The 16,190-nt window shown below is 43.0% G+C and overlaps 1 protein-coding gene and 1 long non-coding RNA gene across 2 annotated transcripts in view; both read right to left on the bottom strand.

Moving 5' to 3' along the window:
- grm7 (glutamate metabotropic receptor 7) overlaps positions 1-16,190 on the bottom strand; it is a 160,295-nt gene that overhangs the window by 123,929 nt on the left and 20,176 nt on the right. The gene's annotated exons all lie outside the window — the stretch shown is intronic.
- Positions 12,574-14,506, bottom strand: LOC146670680 (uncharacterized). Its single transcript, XR_014911826.1, has 4 exons — positions 14,384-14,506; positions 13,873-14,025; positions 13,418-13,508; positions 12,574-12,815 (listed from the first exon to the last, which is right to left on the bottom strand). It is a non-coding gene; the product is annotated as an uncharacterized LOC146670680 (long non-coding RNA).

The following is a 16,190-nucleotide window of genomic DNA, read 5'->3' as shown; positions in this document are numbered from 1 at the left end:
GATTCAGCGGCGCTTACAGCAACCACAGCTGACAGGATGATTCACGCTCTGGAGCAAAGCGCCGGGACTTTAGGCCAAAACTCTCCTCCGAACCCGAAGCGGTGACTCAGTGAAACAGGTACGAGCTGGGACGCGGCGAAGCTCCCTCACTTTTTCTCCGAGCTGAGCTTCTGGTGAGCCGAGCGTCAGCGTCACTGTACGCTCCCTAACGAGGGCACCTGGTGCCGAGTCAGCACGCTTAATGAAAACACGAGATGACAAGATAAGACCGAGTTCAACGCTAATTGTCCCTAAAGGGAGACTGAGTGGCTGTGAGCGCAGCAGCTCACGCAGGCAGCATCCTGCAACACGAAGGCAACAACGCCGGCTGAAGGGGACGTTAATATTTAATCTGAAAACACTGCGCGCTCCGGTCAGAGCGCCATCATATTTCCTGTCTGCATTGTCGAGGAAACGAGCTCTGAAACGTCAGCTTATTGTGGCTGGATCAGATTATCCCACACAGCCGAAGGCATTCCTGACGAATGGCACTTCAAATGGAAAACGGTGAGGAAGATGAAGATCCGGATCACACGGTCTGTGCTAAAATCTCACTCCTCCTCTGAGTCACAGCTCAGCCAAATGTGACCCAGCTGATTCAGCGTGATTTACACTTGCTGAGAATATCATCAGCACAAACAGAGGCCCAGAAATCTGCTGTGAAATCTGAGCAAAAAGATGGTGCAGAAGCTCCCTGAGAATCTGTCTGATTTTAGCTTTGCTTCAGTCTCACACTGATCCGCTGACATTTGTCTGAACATCCACGAGTGCATTCAACTCGCTGACAAATCTGCTGCTGCAGTTTCCACTAATGTCACCAAAACTAGAAGCACAGGATTGAGTTTCACGCTGTGACGCTCTTATTCTCCATTTGATTATCTGTCTGAAATACTTTAATTAGAATCACTCAATTAAATCAATAATGAAGCTCTTACTCATCAGAAAAATCTGCTCTGAAATCACAGGAAACTGAATCTGCCCACTCCACGTTCCTCTCTGCCTCGCAGTGATGCGGCCGGTGGTTATATTCGTGGCTGCTTTGCAGAGAGGAGCCGCTGACAGATAATTCAGCTCCATCTGATCGCACCAATGGGGCAAAAGCCTGAAATGACACACATCTCACGGAGGCGATGAGTGATGGTGCTTTGCCCCGATTGCCACAATTTGCTCCAAACATCATCATCTTTCTCAGCTCAGTGAGATCTGAGCACACGGACACGAGATGCACATCGTTATTACTGCTCACGTCCAACATGCAAATCTGCTTTACAAACGACTCTGCAGAACCTGCCTCAGAAACCGGCCGTCGTTAGGTTTTCCTCAGCATTACAACAACCCAGAGCTGTTATCTGTCTGTCTGTGGCACACAGTGCAGCAGCTAGTAACACATTCAGCTCACATTTAAACTGCAAAGAATTCAGAGGGTGCAGAATCACCCATAATACGCTGATATTAGCCTAAAAGCATCACACATGAGCTTCGGCGATCCTTCAGCAGACCTCCATGATCATGTGTGGTAGTCTCCAAGGAGTCACGTGGTCGCCCACCTGAGCCCCGAGCTGCTCACAGTGGAAGCGTGCCATTCCCGAGCTGAGCTGTGGAAAAACACGGGCATTGTTTCTTCTGCTGTGAAATTAAGGGAATGTCAGATAATCCCCCGCGGCCTGACTTTGCACCGCAGAGAGAATCATCCTCACACCATGTCGGGTTTAATCCACTACGAGGCCCAAACGCACACGTGTGCGTTCAGACATGTGTCTGCAGGTTAAATGCACACAGAAGCACAAAGACTCCAGTAATGAACTTCTTTCTGCTGCAGAAACCAGATGTCAGGTCTGTCGGCTCTATTAGCAGCTAATACGCATCAAATGTGTGAAATGAGAAGCTTAAAATATCATCTCAGTTATCCTCAGAAGAAGAGCTCAGCTGCCTGCTTTGGATGAATCGATCGGTGAAACATCAGAAAGCAGCGATCAGTTATCCCCCGAGTCCACGGTGACATTTTCAGAGGGTCGTTGTGTTTGACCCGAAGCCCGCCTAAAACTAAAGAAGGATTAAAGACCAGATTATGGAACCCGAGGTGCACTTTTTAATATTTATAAAGGAGCTAATCAGTGGATTCATATTTGTCCCATAGAGAGAAACGTGAAGCGTTTGTTAGGGGTCCCGCAGAGCTCCACACTGGGGTCACTTTTACTTGCACTTTAACCTAAAGGTTCCATAATGGAATAACAACATTAAAATGTTTGCATCAAGTAATCTGTGCATGAGCAAAACAACCACGTTATCCTAAAATGTGTAGCCAGCATGGTTTAAAGTTAAAGTGTGACAGTTTCCATTGGCTCCCTGTTAAATGCAGAATTCAAAATCCTGCTCCTCACATACAAGGTCTTAAATAATCAGGCCCCATCTTATCTTAATGACCTTGTAGTACCATATCACCCTATTAGAGCACTTCGCTCTCGCTCTGCAGGCCTACTTGTTGTTCCTAGAGTATTTAAAAGTAGAATGGGAGGCAGAGCCTTCAGTTTTCAGGCCCCTCTTCTGTGGAACCAGCTTCCAGTTTGGATTCAGGAGACAGACACTATCTCTACTTTCAAGATTCAAACTTTCCTTTTTGCTAAAGCATATAGTTAGGGCTGGACCAGGTGACCCTGAATCCTCCCTTAGTTATGCTGCAATAGACGTAGGCTGCCGGGGGATTCCCATGATGCATTGAGTTTTTCCTTTCCAGTCACCTTTCTCACTCACTATGTGTTAACAGACCTCTCTGCACTGAATCATATCTGTTATTAATCTCTGTCTCTCTTCCACAGCATGTCTTCATCCTGTCTTCCTTCTCTCACCCCAACCAATCATAGCAGATGGCCCCGCCCCTCCCTGAGCCTGGTTCTGCCGGAGGTTTCTTCCTGTTCAAAGGGAGTTTTTCCTTCCCACTGTCGCCACAGTGCTGCTCACAGGGGGTCATATGATTGTTGGGTTTTTCTCTGTATGTATTATTGTAGGGTCGACCTTACAGTATAAAGCGCCTTGAGGCGACTGTTGTTGTGATTTGGCGCTGTGTAAATAAAAGTGAATTGAATTGAATTTCAGGCAGTTTGTCCATGTAAAGTTCGCACATGTGCAAATGGGCAGTTGGTCTGTAGTGATGGGCAGCTGAACCAATCAACTCAATATGGAAGATGATAAACGCACATCGGCCCTCTCGATGGGAAATTTGAGTATTACAAAAAATAAGACGGACCAGTCGACGGACACAGAGTCTTATGCACGTTGTGCAAGAAGGAATTTTTTTTTCACTGAAGCACTTGCAGCTTAAAATATCACACGGACTCAAAGCATAGGTCCGTCGGGGATGCTGCTAGCACTTTGGCTAACACGTCACCGAGCCTGCGACAAACCAGTCACAGAGCATCGGAGACTCAGTGAGTCGACCTCGGACGTATCGACTGACGCAGTTGCCGAGTGGATTGCAACAAACTGCAGACCTGTTAATATCACTGAGAACCTTTACAGAGCTTTGGCTCCTCGTTCAAGGACTTGAAGCCTCCCCAAGAGTGACAGAGAGAGAGGAGACATGCTTACAGGTTTTTGTTAACTTGAATGTTCAAGATGTTCAATAAACATGTTAATGCGGATATTTTCCCTTTGTTCTCGAGCCTGTTTGCTCATGCAACATGAAATGTGATTAATATAGAATAAAAACGATGTTTAATCGTGATTATTAAAAATTAATCCACAGTAACCCTGTGATGAACCTGAAATAACATTGTAATTGGTTGACAGCATTAATATATATTATATATTGGTGTGTACTTACCTATTAGTATATAGGTTTTTTAAAAGTTGTATTTCACAGGAGAGCCTGTGCCAAAAGATTCACATAAACGATTCAAATACTCTGAATTTAAGCATTTAGCACTCTTTGTTTATTCTGCATTTTCTTCATTAAATTGCATAAATGTCAGTTACAAGCTTACATATAAATGTAAGCAGCTTAAATATAAAGTTGACAAAATGTAATTGCAACCATTGATCCAGTAATGCGATTAATTACAGAAAAAAAAGCATCACTCAGGGATTGGCCCTGCAGGGCCACCGTAGCAGGGCTGTGAGGGACAAATGGAATAACTCTGATCACTCTAACTTGACCCGATGCATCACTTCTATTTGCTGTTTGTGTCTCTTGCATGTTTTTATTTGAGTGCACATGTAAATGAGCAGTTTTGGTAATTTTACGTCTTCTAAGTTTGTCCCTGAACATCTCCTGAACAGTGAAGGTGTCAAACCGTCACACGTGACAAACTGGAGCCTAACAAAATGTTTCTGAACGATACAAAATGTGCCCATTCCAGCAGATTTAAAGGCAAAGGAAACTGTCATCAGCACAGAGTAACCAGAGCAGCACAAACAGCAGGCACACGGCTCATTTCTGTGACGTGTTTCATGGTCCACGCGTTAATGTTGGTGCGTCTGGATCACAGGTGTAACATCGGCCTGCTGCTCTCTGTTCCTCTGAAGCTCCTGAAACTGTGATTAAGGCTGATTCCAGACACTTTGTTCACTCCACAGGTAGCAGTCTGTGTTTGTGCAGCGCGGCGGCTCCAACGTTTGCTCCTTCAGAGTTTCTGGGAGGAGCTGGGATCACGATGACGCCCGTTTTCTGTTTTCTGGTGAACGGATTGCAGTCATATTGGGTTCAAAGGTCAGCATCGAGTCCTTCACGGCCACGTGGCTGCAGATGGACGTGTGGATTAAACCAGCGGCCCTGCACGAACTGCGCTCACACATTTCTGAGACGAGCGAAGATGAGCTCGCACTTTGGCACCGTTCAGCTCAAATAGCCTTCTGCTCCCGAGCGAGACGTCCGCTCCTGGAAAATGTCACATCTGCTCTGAGAATCGATGCCGGCGGTCGTTTATTGGACGTCCTCGGCTGTGAGAAGCACACTTAATATGTCACATATTAAGTCTCTCACTTAATATGTGAGAGACTCTTTAAAACAACGTCCGCGCCGCACATGGATGTAAATCCTCTGGAAACAGAGTCATTTCTTTGCGTCCTCCAGGGTTTCTTTGGCAGACTAACGACTCCACACTCGGACGTCGCCCAGAAAACCGTCCAAATGTTTTTAGGACTCAGAACATCCTCCATGAAGGATTATTTATCCCCAGCAGTTCTCACTCACATCCTTTCCTTTAATCTCTAAATAAATATAAATATTTTAAACGTTACTGTTTAACCTTCGTATCCAATAGTAAGAGTCCATCTCTGCCACGTTTCTCTCTGTCAGAGTGTGGCGTGCTCACATGCAGCGAGGTCGTCACGGCCAGCTTCATGGAAAAATGTCAGAAAGTCTTATGAGGTAGAAATGCTGATTGGTTCACGCGATGCTGTAGCACAGAGCGAGCCGGCGGTCGGCGCCTGGGACTCCTCCCCTCGCGTCTCTGTCCTGCGTTATTGTCGGGCTTTACCTTATAAATGCCTTCAGGTGAATCAGGTGTGTGATTTAAGACATCCGTGTGTGACGTCAGCACGTGGAAATGACCACACGACGAGTTAAGATGTCATTTCATTTGATCTTGTTTAAAAAGAAACAAAACATGTAGAAATTAAATAAAAACAATAATAAAAATATTCAGACTTTGAGCTCTGACTGTTTCTTCTTTAATCATTTATTTTCCTTTATTCTTCAAATATTTTGATTTTATTTTCATATTTTTTTAATTATTAAAATGTGCATTGACCTCATTATGAAAACACTTTTCCCAACTTTATTCTTAAATCAATATTTTCTTCATTTTTTAATTTTTTTCATCTATTTGATTTAATTATTGGTATAACAGGTAAATTATTTTTGTTATTTTACTTTGTTTTTCTCACTTAATGTTTTATTGCCTTTATTAATCATCGGATTTCTTTTATGTTTTCAAACCTGGTGTCCACATATGTTGACATCACATTTTGGGTTGTCAAGACCAAAATACACAACTTTGCTCTACAAGGGCCTGATCTCTACTTACGAGGACGTTGTACTGACACTGCTCTATCAAAACTTAAAGTGAATGTCCTCATATGTGGATCTCATTTTTCTCAGAAACAAAAATCAAGTATAAAAAAAGAGAAAATCAGGTAATTCTTTGTTTTTACATCTATCAGGTCCCAATCAGCCCCAAAAAGAGAAATTAAAAATGCTGCCATGAAGTTCGGGTCTTTGGAGGTTAAACTTTCTTCATCCTTCTTAAACTCGTCGCTCTCTGAAAGCGGACGTTCTCGTGACGCTGGCAGCAGGTGGCGCTGCTCCTCGGCCTCCACTCAGTCGGTTTCCTAGGTTGAGCCAGCCTTCCTACTTCCTCCTCCTTCTGTTCTCTGCACTAAAACCTGCTCTCCAACATCTGGACAGATGAGCGTTTGTTTCAGGAGGGTCTCGGTGATATGTGCAGCGACGAGGCGTCTCTGCTGACGTCGAGTCTTTGAGCTCAGCTGTTTCCACAGAGGCGCGCTGTCTGTTCGTGGTCACGGGTTTGCGTCACTCTGTGGTTCACGCCGCTCTCGCAGATTTTCACACAGCTGCTCTTCGGTCCGCCTGCCACAGCTGCACTCGGGTTTATCTTTTAATTCTTCATCAGCCTGTGAAACGCTCATCGCTGAGACGCCGCTGGTTTCACGTAAGTCCAAAGGCCGTCAGCCACAGTCAGGTTAGCATGAGCTGTGCAGCCCGACAGCCCAACCACGGAAAAACTCCCTCAGTGCAAACCCGGAATCCATCGTTGCTTCCAGGAACCTGACATCTAACGAACGCAGCACACCCACAGGTGCTGTTTGCTAAGGTGTAAGATCCACATCCTGCTTCCTGGTCCAACGAGACCACAAAATAAACCAACATGTTTTATTCAACTCATCAACTCATCAGGACAGAGTTTACTGAGCCCAGAGGTGTCGCCCCCCGGTGGAGGTTTTCATTGGCTCGTGCCGAGCAGCATGGTGCAGTCGCGCTTTAGTGAAAATGCCGAGCACGAGTATTAGCAGCGGTGGTTTTTCATTGGATGAGCAAAGCTGATTCAAAGCTGAACTGTTTGGTCTCAACACTAAGCTCCACATCAACAGGAAGCCCGGGGCGACACGGCGTCCTCCAAGTAGCATCATCATAGGAAAGCATGGCGGCGCTGTCGTCATGTTGTCTTCAGCTGAAACCAATTTATGTTAATTAAGCGCCGACCGGACAAACTTCAGCTTCCAGCAATCAACAAAACTGCTGAAAGGTTGGTAGTTTGAGCCCCAGCTGCTCCAGCATGTTCCCAGGCCACACTGTGACTCACAGAACCAGGGTTACGTCCTGTAACCGCTGCTTCCATTTCTTATCATTTACTCTTTCACTCCTTGTTCAGAACATTTTCATTTTCAGCTTTTTCTTAATTAACTTGTTTATTTCTGTTTGTTCTCCGATTTTTTATCATCTTCTTTTATTTGACTTCTAATTATTTATTTTCAAATCTTTCTGCAGTTTTCTGTCTTTATCCTTTAGTTTAGTTTGTTACAGGGTGACTGCATCCTGTTAGTCTTTAAATGTTTACATTTTCATGTCATGTTTTTGTTTTCATTCTAACATTTTTAATACTTAATTTTAAAAATCATCAGTCGTGCGTTTTTACACATTAAATTTAGTTTTTCATTATTTGTCATTTCTTTTGTTTATAAATCTATTCAATAAACACGATGACGTCACTTTTTATATGTTTTCTTATCTGATTTCTTTAAACAGTAAAAGGATCCAGTTTCAGTCTCAGTGGTTCAGAGTTTTTAAACCGTCTGACTTTAAAGGTGATTTTCTGTGTGAAAAACAGCTTCAGCCCAGTTAAAGTCAGTTGGCTCTGTGACTGATGACGGAGACGTTGAACCATCTGGGACACAAACCTTTGGAAACAGCAGTTTGTAGAAGTACTTGGCAGGTGATTGGATGAACCAGAGCAGCTGCTGCAGAAGGTCGACGAGTAAAGCTTTAAAATGAAAACCTGACACCGACTATCTGTCGGCCTGCCTCGGCGCTCCTCCTCACCAAACAGGGACGAGGAGTGCAGCCCAGCGTCCGACTCCTCGCCGCCGTCTTCCTTTAAAGCTGCCGATCAGAGTCGCACGCCCGCCGTTTGCCTCAGGTGGAAATAAACTGATCACGCCGCTGAATCCTGCTTCAATGAGTTTATAATCAGGAGCATTTTCCTGCAGCTTAATTCAATCTTTCTATATTGATGTGATCTGCAGGGCTCTGATGGCGTCCTTCCTGCTGCACGCCACGCCTCCAGGAAGTAGTTTTTACAAATCATTTTAAGCTTTGATGTTTTTTATGATTATAAATCGATCGACTCGATTCTGAAAGCACTAAAGTCTCTTTGCAGTGACGAGTCTGAAGAGGACGGCTTCCTGCTGTGCGCTGTAAGATGAACAGCTTCTCACCTTCTACTCTGTTCAGTGAGAGGTCAAAGGTCAGGAGAGGAGAATCTCTTTGGAGGCGACGTTGGTTTAAACAGGTGTAATCCCGACAGCGCTCACTCAGAGGACGATGTGAGTAACTGGGGTTTGGCTCGTGAACAGAGCGGCGCCACAAAGCTGCTAACCATCATCCTTTCATGCCAGGAGGCCGGCGCCCCCGCAGGAGGCCGAGATTACGACGGCTCGAATCCAAAGCACATCAGAGCTCATTCAGCTCAGTCCATGAAGCGACATTCACCTCACTCATCTGGAAGCACCAGCGGTGCGCACAGAGGCCTTTAATCTGCTTTAAATTGAAATATGACGCAGATTTGCACTGAGATTAGAAACTGAAGGTGGAAACAGGTTTGGTGGAGACGACAGCTTCACCGTCAGCAGCTGGTACCCGGAGGACTGAGCAGCGCCGTCAGGACGCTCTAACAGGCTGTGGCAGCTTGGCCTCGCGGGAGAAGCTCGTTACAGCACCAACGAGGAAGACGAAGGCAGCCGCAGGCTGATGGGAGGTCCCAGCATCTCCATCGTTTATGACACGAGCGAGCGGAAGACGAAGAACAGATACGACGTTTGTGTCACAGACGAAGGCTGCGATGAAGACGCGTGTCCAAACTCAGACAACTGAGACCGCTCAGGTGGAAAAGTTTGATTCCCAGCGTCACGAGGAATGACAGGAGAACTTCTGCCACTCTGAAACTTCAGCATTTATCTTTAGCATCGTCAATAACACATAATCTGCGTTACAGTGAAATAAACCATCACGAGCCCGAGACCCGAGCTGCTGCTGATCAGCAGTACAAAGGTTTCCTCTGCGCGGACCGCCGACTTCCTCTGAAGAACGAAGGCGGCTCTGCTCCTGCAGCGTCCTCCCACTCTCCATCTGCCTCCTCCAAACACTGCATCAGGCTGCAGCCTGCATACAGATGCTCCATGTTTACACTCCACTTCCTGTCGGGCCCACAAACACTTCCAGCGCCCGCGCTGCCCCCCAAACGAGGACGTTACATAATTCTGACGGCACGAACGAGACAAAGCCGTCGGATACTAAGGTGCACTTTTTAATATTTATAAAGGAGCTAATCAGTGGATTCATATTTGTCCCATAGAGAGAAACGTGAAGCGTTTGTTAGGGGTCCCGCAGAGCTCCACACTGGGGTCACTTTTACTTGCACTTTAACCTAAAGGTTCCATAATGGAATAACAACATTAAAATGTTTGCATCAAGTAATCTGTGCATGAGCAAAACAACCACGTTATCCTAAAATGTGTAGCCAGCATGGTTTAAAGTTAAAGTGTGACAGTTTCCATTGGCTCCCTGTTAAATGCAGAATTCAAAATCCTGCTCCTCACATACAAGGTCTTAAATAATCAGGCCCCATCTTATCTTAATGACCTTGTAGTACCATATCACCCTATTAGAGCACTTCGCTCTCGCTCTGCAGGCCTACTTGTTGTTCCTAGAGTATTTAAAAGTAGAATGGGAGGCAGAGCCTTCAGTTTTCAGGCCCCTCTTCTGTGGAACCAGCTTCCAGTTTGGATTCAGGAGACAGACACTATCTCTACTTTCAAGATTAGGCTTCAAACTTTCCTTTAAAGCATATAGTTAGGGCTGGACCAGGTGACCCTGAATCCTCCCTTAGTTATGCTGCAATAGACGTAGGCTGCCGGGGGATTCCCATGATGCATTGAGTTTTTCCTTTCCAGTCACCTTTCTCACTCACTATGTATTAACAGACCTCTCTGCACTGAATCATATCTGTTATTAACCTCTGTCTCTCTTCCACAGCATGTCTTTAGCCTGTCTTCCTTCTCTCACCCCAACCAATCATAGCAGATGGCCCCGCCCCTCCCTGAGCCTGGTTCTGCCGGAGGTTTCTTCCTGTTCAAAGGGAGTTTTTCCTTCCCACTGTCGCCACAGTGCTGCTCACAGGGGGTCATATGATTGTTGGGTTTTTCTCTGTATGTATTATTGTAGGGTCGACCTTACAGTATAAAGCGCCTTGAGGCGACTGTTGTTGTGATTTGGCGCTGTGTAAATAAAAGTGAATTGAATTGAATTTCAGGCAGTTTGTCCATGTAAAGTTCGCACATGTGCAAATGGGCAGTTGGTCTGTAGTGACGGGCAGCTGAACCAATCAACTCAATATGGAAGATGATAAACGCACATCGGCCCTCTCGATGGGAAATTTGAGTATTACAAAAAATAAGACGGACCAGTCGACGGACACAGAGTCTTATGCACGTTGTGCAAGAAGGAATTTTTTTTTCACTGAAGCACTTGCAGCTTAAAATATCACACGGACTCAAAGCATAGGTCCGTCGGGGATGCTGCTAGCACTTTGGCTAACACGTCACCGAGCCTGCGACAAACCAGTCACAGAGCATCGGAGACTCAGTGAGTCGACCTCGGACGTATCGACTGACGCAGTTGCCGAGTGGATTGCAACAAACTGCAGACCTGTTAATATCACTGAGAACCTTTACAGAGCTTTGGCTCCTCGTTCAAGGACTTGAAGCCTCCCCAAGAGTGACAGAGAGAGAGGAGACATGCTTACAGGTTTTTGTTAACTTGAATGTTCAAGATGTTCAATAAACATGTTAATGCGGATATTTTCCCTTTGTTCTCGAGCCTGTTTGCTCATGCAACATGAAATGTGATTAATATAGAATAAAAACGATGTTTAATCGTGATTATTAAAAATTAATCCACAGTAACCCTGTGATGAACCTGAAATAACATTGTAATTGGTTGACAGCATTAATATATATTATATATTGGTGTGTACTTACCTATTACACTGAAAAAAATATGTTGTTGGATTTACTTAATTCAATGGTGGACATTTGTTGCACACAGATGTTTTGCTTTGGCAGCAACTTAAACCATTGAGTTAAATTAACACAATTTATTCATGTTCAATAAACTTGTGCAATTTGTGTTGATAAAATGTGACTTAAACATGTTTTGATGAAGTAATTTGAGCTCTTGGAATATTTTAATCCTTCACAATTTTCTCACGTTATCCCAACACGATTCAATAACTTTTACCCAATACTACTTGGTCACTTAAATACTACATGTTATCTTCAAATTACATTTTGCTATTATATTCTAGTATCAAATACACAATTTTCAAATGGAGGCCTTATAACAGATTGTATTGTTCTCTTCCAAGATGGTTGCTGGCATCCACCAGTAACCTTTCAAAACAACATGTCTAATTTCACTGCAGTAGGTAAAGAATTAAACTGACATTACTCCTCTACTGAATCTATATAAATCAACAGTTAAATAATGTCAGTTCTTCCGTGTTCTCTGGAATCAATCGCAGCAAAGAAATTAGACTGTTTCTTTTGAAAAATGTTGGGAAAGAACAATACAAAACATTCTATTTAAGGCCTCTGACATCAAGATTCAGTTAAACAACAATTATAACTAAACAATTTGAGGTAATGTTAGTTTCCATTAACATTAAATTAGGTTACTGAATTGGCAAACACCTTCCTATTAACACTACCCATTTTACCCCAATAACTAAAGAAATTAGCACTTGCAGGTCAAAAACTTTATTCAAGAGACGCAAAAATAACATTGATACAGTGACTGTCAAAAATTACAGCACTGATCATACTGTGACATCTTGGTTCAAAACAGCACACTTAGAAATATTCAACGTTCTTTACTTCAACTGAATGAAACTGAAAATACCATTTCACACGACCCATATGGGATATTTAGACTGTATAACTGTTCACGCTACATCTCTTCACTAGTAAAAGAAAGAAAAAATACAAAGAGAAATTTAAAAATGCTGCCAAACAGACAAACAGAACTTGTACAGAGCAAAAGGAAAAACAAACAACAACAAAAAACAGCTCGTCCTCATGGCAGTTGCAGAGTATATAAAAATGAACCCTGCGATCCGTTCCTGGAATTGAGCTTCAAAAATGCAGCAGAACAAGTGTGAGATTTAAATGTCCTCTCACCTAGAGCTGGTCACCTCACATGCATAACAGTGAGCTTCGTTGCAGGAGCAGTTTTGTCTTAGCTTTTCTTGAGAGCTGAGTTGCATCCAACTCCATTACCACCCATTGAATCACCTCAAAAGTGTAGCAGAGTTGTGATGGGTAACTCATGTTGAAGGAATAAAAAAGGTCCAAACAGCATGGCTACTGCAAAGGTCACGTTATCCAGATCTTGAAGAACAACATCAGAAAAGTCATTGCCTGGCGCATCTCTGGAGACAGATGTTCATTGTGGTTTTCTCAATCTGTGCAGTGGCCTCAGGCAAGTCCTGGTTAAACACAAAACATTTCTTTAAGATTCCTTTTTAAACTCATCTCTTTTGAATCTACCAGTTCTAATGTTAGAGTAATTTAAACCAATGCAAGCAACATAGTAAATAGCTATAGCCAAAGAGTGGCCTGCCATGCTGCCATTCATGGTCTAACAGAGTTTCTAAGAGAGGGTGAAAAACATAATAATTTCAAATGCTTTACATTAGTTTTTGTTAGAAAGACACCGGCCCATCAGAAATCCAGGCTATGTCACTCAGAAGATGTTAGAATTTAGACTTTCAGCCCCACAATTTGGTTAGCTGTTGGTCAGTTGGTCTTTTTTTTTTTTTTTTTTTTTCAAACAAAAGCTAATGTAAATACTGGTGGGATTTTCCTTTGTTCATTAGAATGACAAATTTAAAGTTTTTTCACACTGATGTGACCCCTAATACAGGGGTGGGGCCTCAAGGGCCGGCGGCCGAGTTCACTACCAGGCCTCATGTGAACTTCAAATTATTAAAGAGGACTACTGGTCCTAACCAGTCCAATGAGGATCAAGTGGATAACTAAATGCATTTTTAAAGGTTGCAAATCCACAATCTACTCATAAAACACTCACCATGAACTCCTGCACCAAGATGTTGCAATTGTCTTTCACACAGATGCGGAGCACTTTGATGAGGGACTCCAAGCATTAATGTCATCCTTGACTATTATAACAAAGAAAACAGAGATTTGTGAACTTTTCAGTAGCACAGAAGAAAATGATCCCAGACAAAAACTCTTGACTTTTTAAACCAGTCAACATGCAACACCAGCATCTACAAAGCAATATCAAAAGTTCCTGTTTGACATCAACTTTATGGATATATAGTTTCCAGAACATTTATTTTTAAAAAAAGATAAATTTTTCTCAGTGGGCCAGTAAATGCATGACGAAAATAATGGCATCCTTTTAGTGGAATCATTACTCACAGGTAATAGTTGACTGTTTCAATGGATGTAGCATAAATCTTTTACTGACCTAATGCAATACATATACACTTTGTAGTTAAAGAATTTTAAAGTTCTTACTGTCATAATGGCAGCTACATCCTTTAGCTTTGTGCCCTGTTCCCCCGATCACTTTGCAAACACTTTCAGCAGACTGTCAGAGAGAAACTCAGCTCCGTCAGAAACCTTGACTGTAAAGGCATGGTTGGGATGCACTGGAATGCTGCATTTTATCTAAAATGACATAAAATTATTTTGAAATAACAGCAGGCACTGTGCTTGGTTAATCAGTAATGTTTTGTTGAATAAAAACTGTGTTTCCAGATCTTATGGGATTAAAAAAAATCCAAAGATGTTTGTTTCTGATTTGCAACCCAACAACCCACAAGTTACAACCTCATTTCAGTTCAAGTGTGCATTAATGCGAGTCCAGTAATCACCTTTCTGGCAATACATACAGGTATAAGTTAAACCTATGGCAGATTTTGGATTTCTCAGTTGTATTAATAGGGTGAGTATGCATGCACCTAATAATTATAAAAAACCCATTATAATTAAGTTACAGAAACGAAAATAGAATATACTTTCTTACCATAACACCTTGAACCCACAATCCATCAGCTGACTCCTGGTGAAATGCAGAATAGAGGTCGTCTCTCAATGTGCAGCAAAAAAAAACAAAAACAAAAGGACAGCAGGTGAGGCCAGGAGGGGTAGGGATGTAAGCTAGCATAATGCCGCTGATGATATTAGCTAAAGCTGTTCAATGTCCAAAATCTCACTAACACCACGGTGCAGTAAATACACAATGTAACTGAAGAGTCAGTTGGCAAATCTATTCACACAGAAAACCAAATTATGTTATGAGTGCCTCGTAATTAGGTTTAATGTGATATTACGGCTCTTGTGCCAAAGACAAATTCAAATGAAAAAGCGCCAATTCTTTGACAACAGATAAAACAGCAAATAAGCTAACGGCTCTTTTTTAGCATGTTACATGGCGACACTCTAGACGTTTAACTACATTTGTCTGAAATATGGTAAATATTAATTCAAAAAATCAAGACATACCAAAAATGTAGAGTTGGCTGCTCGACTTGACTGAGATGGATGCCTTTTTTAAACCACGATCCAAAGCCCGCGAGATGAAATCACGCGTGGTTTCACGAGATTTAACGTTGCTATCTTATTGACTTACTTCACCTGAACATGATATGAACAATTTAATACACCCTTTCTGCATATCATGTAGTTTTTACACTATATAGTTACATTTAACTTTAAAACATGAGGCAATTGTGTTAAATACATGCAAGATGCTTACATAAATCCAAGAGATGGCCAGTCCCTTTTTTTCAGTGTAGTATATAGGTTTTTTAAAAGTTGTATTTCACAGGAGAGCCTGTGCCAAAAGATTCACATAAACGATTCAAATACTCTGAATTTAAGCATTTAGCACTCTTTGTTTATTCTGCATTTTCTTCATTAAATTGCATAAATGTCAGTTACAAGCTTACATATAAATGTAAGCAGCTTAAATATAAAGTTGACAAAATGTAATTGCAACCATTGATCCAGTAATGCGATTAATTACAGAAAAAAAAGCATCACTCAGGGATTGGCCCTGCAGGGCCACCGTAGCAGGGCTGTGAGGGACAAATGGAATAACTCTGATCACTCTAACTTGACCCGATGCATCACTTCTATTTGCTGTTTGTGTCTCTTGCATGTTTTTATTTGAGTGCACATGTAAATGAGCAGTTTTGGTATTTTTACGTCTTCCAAGTTTGTCCCTGAACATCTCCTGAACAGTGAAGGTGTCAAACCGTCACACGTGACAAACTGGAGCCTAACAAAATGTTTCTGAACGATACAAAATGTGCCCATTCCAGCAGATTTAAAGGCAAAGGAAACTGTCATCAGCACAGAGTAACCAGAGCAGCACAAACAGCAGGCACACGGCTCATTTCTGTGACGTGTTTCATGGTCCACGCGTTAATGTTGGTGCGTCTGGATCACAGGTGTAACATCGGCCTGCTGCTCTCTGTTCCTCTGAAGCTCCTGAAACTGTGATTAAGGCTGATTCCAGACACTTTGTTCACTCCACAGGTAGCAGTCTGTGTTTGTGCAGCGCGGCGGCTCCAACGTTTGCTCCTTCAGAGTTTCTGGGAGGAGCTGGGATCACGATGACGCCCGTTTTCTGTTTTCTGGTGAACGGATTGCAGTCATATTGGGTTCAAAGGTCAGCATCGAGTCCTTCACGGCCACGTGGCTGCAGATGGACGTGTGGATTAAACCAGCGGCCCTGCACGAACTGCGCTCACACATTTCTGAGACGAGCGAAGATGAGCTCGCACTTTGGCACCGTTCAGCTCAAATAGCCTTCTGCTCCCGAGCGA

Source organism: Rhamphochromis longiceps, linkage group LG5, assembly GCF_057381845.1.
Source record: "Rhamphochromis longiceps isolate RC_006_pf linkage group LG5, R_longiceps_female_GT1.1, whole genome shotgun sequence".
NCBI classification, from domain to species: Eukaryota; Metazoa; Chordata; class Actinopteri; order Cichliformes; family Cichlidae; genus Rhamphochromis; species Rhamphochromis longiceps.
Note: the sequence above shows the minus strand (reverse complement) of the source record. Positions and strands in the feature narration are given on the sequence as shown.